Consider the following 4,248-nt stretch of genomic DNA (forward strand, 5'->3'; position numbering starts at 1 on the left):
ATTCAGATGGTATAAATTCTTGTCTGACAAGTGTCAGAGACTATTCAGAACAGAGGTACCACATCCTGCTCAGGAACAGCCTGAGTCACCAGTCAGTATATTCAAACATTCAGAGACTATTCAGAACAAGCATCACCCTACGCTTGGTCCCTACAAGCCCTTCTCTCAGCATTTGCTGTTTGCTGTGTGAGATGGGGTACTGTGGGGAACTGAACACGGGTCCAACAGACCATAGATATTCCTCTGGTTTTATGAGTCCACAGACAAAATAACTGCTTTTCATAGTGAGCACTCCAGCATCCCTTAGTAGTCCACAGTGACGTTTTTTAAGCCATTAACCCAGAAAATACAGAACTAATCTACAAAGCTTAAGGGAAATCTACTCTTTTCCCTAAGGTTATTCATGGCTTCTATACATAAGAAAACAACTATAGTTAAAAACAAAGAAGATTCCACAAAGCCCCAGTGCCTTGTCTTGTCTGAGGTTCAGCATTCACTGCAGTTACTAAATGCCACTGACAGAGGAGAAATATGAGACCATGTTTCTATGCACAGATGAGTGTTCTGAACAGAGGCCACTTGTTTAATAGGAAATGTCCAGCATCATTGGCACTCCCATATCCTTTAGAAAGAATGCCTATAAATGAGGGAGTCTAGACATTAAGGTTACCTGTACTTCCACTCTATACTTCCACTGGGCACTATAACACTAAAATGCAGGCAATACAAAGCCTAAGCTAGTTCTCTGACTCTAGCTGAGCACTGCCATACAACCCAGAGGAGTACTTTGTAGAGGACACAATACACACCCTCCCTTCTTCCATTTGAAAGCAATGCTGCTAATTGAGGAAAGTCCCAGGCTTTCTGCTGCCATGGCCAATGCCAAAAATTGAACAGCATGGAATGCTTCTGCCAACAAACAATAAGAAAAGCAGGCAGAATGGGTCTCCTCTCCCAACATAAACCCCCAGGCAAGATTATCCATGGTGACAGGGTGCCCTGAGGCATTTGCAGCAGACAGAATATTTCCAGACAGATGAAAACACATTGTACTGCCAGAGCCACGTAAGCCATTTCTGATTTGGTCAGCATCATCTTATGCATGATTAAGTAATGACTTTGTATTCAGCTTTACAGTCAGAGAACTGCCCAGTTTAAGGCATCCTAATTCTTTTCCTTTTTGATTGAGTGCAACTTGCTCTCTTATGGGAAACCTGAGAAATGTTTTTCTTGGATGCATGTGCATCATTTCTCTTGTCCAAACAATCTGATACCTTAACATTATATTCTTCTATTTTGTAAATTATTATTCTAAAATCTAATATCTTTGTGAGGCATTTACAACATTAAAATGTTGTATATACTGTACTGTGTATAAGGAGACTCAGATAAATCTTTACTCACTGAACTGTGTTTATGTTACTTTTAGAGAAATAAATGGATGACTATTATATTGTGAATATGATCTGTATTTCTCTGCTCCTTTTTTCTATTTATCTCGAAAAAACAACATTTCAAAAGTCAGATTCCTTAAAAAGGTGTAAATAAATAAAGGTATCCTGTAATAGTAGTTTTGAAAAGACTGGAAAAAATGTGGGAACCCAGAAACAACTTTTATTCTGTCCTATAAAACTTAATAGGTTGACAAAGAGGTATTATCTTGCTCCATGAGGAAATACTACAATTTAAGTTACCATCACTGATCTAGTTTTCCTGGCTACCTTCTTCATCTTTTAAGTCATTGAGTATAGGTAAGCAGTTTAAGATGCATTCCTAAATCATCACAGCTGTATCCTGTCTACACTGTTGAATGAATATGAGAGTTTGCCCAAAAGAAGGCAGGGATTTGAGGGAACAAGGCTGGATTTTCTCTTAATACCCAGTGTTTCTTTTCCCAACAGGACTTCAGATGAAAGAGAGCCATCTACTGCTGGACACGAGACATACTTCAGCCTGTCTTTTTAGACTGATGATTTGAAATGTCAGGGTGGGATTTAGGGAAGGAAATGGAAACCTCTGCTGTTTTCCTCTTTTATGCTGTGGAGTCAAGTGACAGGGGAAGCAGGGCACTGAGCAGTGTTTTCCACCAGCTCCCCAGCCTAGCACAGAGCACAGCTGCATCCAGCTATGGAAGTAACCAGGGCAAAAGTGTTTGAATACAAACAATTGTCCCTTTTAGAAATAAAAATAAAGTCTGAAAATACTTCAAATCCTCCACCTCAGGAGGATGCATCACAAGTATGATACACTGGCAGAGCAGACCAACAACCAGCAGTGCCTGATAGGTTGGACAGAGGCAAACCATGCCTGTTTCCACACAACTACAGAAAAAGTCAACCTCCAGGGTGTCAGGAATGACATTCTTACCTGCTGTGACAAAGGTAAGTGCTCCTCAGATGCTCCTGAATCTGTATTCATGGATGTCACCTTTTGCCTGTGGGGCTGCAGCTTCACAATCAAGATGCATTTGGTGCAATGTGTCACTAGGATCCACCCCACAGTGAAGGTCTGCAAGATCCCAGAAGGCAGAGGAATCCATGTTCCCCTGGCCAGAGGAACCAGAAAAGAAGCACTCATTTGCTTTTCACATAGATGCAATACGGTATGATAGGCCCACAGCCACAGCTGTTCTATTAACACTTGCAAACTCATATAACTACCTTGTGTGAAACGATGTAGCTGAATATGCTGCCAGGAATCTTTTACATTCCTCTGTTTTCCAGTATGCAGGATTTTCCAGGCAGTTACTTACTCATTAGTAGGATGGCACAGGCAACTAAGCAAAGGCAAAGCTTCCAGTGGATGACCAGCAGCATCACCAAAATGACTCAGCACTCAGCCCTGGCAAGACTGATGAGTGGACAGGGTGAGTGGAAATGTCTCTCATGTAGGAAAGAGCGTGTAAAACTTAAAAGATCAGAAGCACTCATTTGCTTTTCACATAGATGCAATACGGTATGATAGGCCCACAGCCACAGCTGTTCTATTAACACTTGCAAACTCATATAACTACCTTGTGTGAAACGATGTAGCTGAATATGCTGCCAGGAATCTTTTACATTCCTCTGTTTTCCAGTATGCAGGATTTTCCAGGCAGTTACTTACTCATTAGTAGGATGGCACAGGCATCTAAGCAAAGGCAAAGCTTCCAGTGGATGACCAGCAGCATCACCAAAATGACTCAGCACTCAGCCCTGGCAAGACTGATGAGTGGACAGGGTGAGTGGAAATGTCTCTCATGTAGGAAAGAGCGTGTAAAACTTAAAAGATTTCCACTCAGCTGTTAGCTTTGACTGAGGTTGAAAAACACTGATTCCAAGAGGAGAAGCTCTATTACATACCCCACAATGCTTACTAATCTGTATTGGTGCATTTTCACAAGTATTCCATCATGGGACTGGAGCACCTTCCCTGTGAAAAAACAGGCTGGGAAAGTTGGGACTGTTTACCTGGAGAAGAGAAGGTTGTGTGGAGATCTCACAGCAACCTTCCAGTACCTGAAGGGGGCCTGCAGGGAAGCCAGAGAGGGACCCTTTGTCAGGAGCTGTAGTAACAGGACAAGGAGTAATGAGTATAAACTGAGAGAGGAGAAATTTAGGTTTTACGGTAGGAAGAAATTCTTCACTGTGAGCGTAGTGAGACACTGGAACAGGTTGCTCAGGGGGGTTGCGGATGCCCCAACCTTGGCAGTGTTCAAAGCCAGGCTGGAGAAACCAGGTCTAGAGGGAGGCAAGGGAGGTTGGACAGGATGATCCGTAAGGTCCATTCCAACCCCTTCATATTCTGATTTTAAAACCTCTCTCCAGCAGTTGTGCACTGCACGCACACACAGAGCAAAAGGACCATGCCCTGCAGATACTGCTATTTATCGTTAAATGGTATTTCGGTGGTTACAGAGAGACCCAGCGCCTGCACCTCGAGCCTTTCCTTCTCCGCCCGTGGCTGCCACAGTGGACCTGCACCGAGAGGCCGCTCGCCTTCTCTAAGAAGCAGTCGCTGGTGGTGAATCAGCCTGATCGGATTTGTCCCAACTATGAGGCACTTTTCCCTCAGCGCTCTGGCACCGCGCACAGCGACACCGCCGCCCGCCCGTGGGCGCGCTCGCGCGGCTCCGTCCGCCCGCGGCAGGGAGCGGGGGAGCGGCCGCCCTCACTAAACATGGCGGCCGGAGGCGGCCCGGCCGCAGCGCGGCGCTGAAGCCGTTTCCGCCCGCCCCTGGCCGTCACGTGATCGCCGGGGCTGCGGCCG

The sequence above is a fragment of the Passer montanus genome, unplaced genomic scaffold, assembly GCF_014805655.1.
Source record: "Passer montanus isolate IOZ18808 unplaced genomic scaffold, ASM1480565v1 scaffold11, whole genome shotgun sequence".
NCBI lineage: Eukaryota > Metazoa > Chordata > Aves > Passeriformes > Passeridae > Passer > Passer montanus.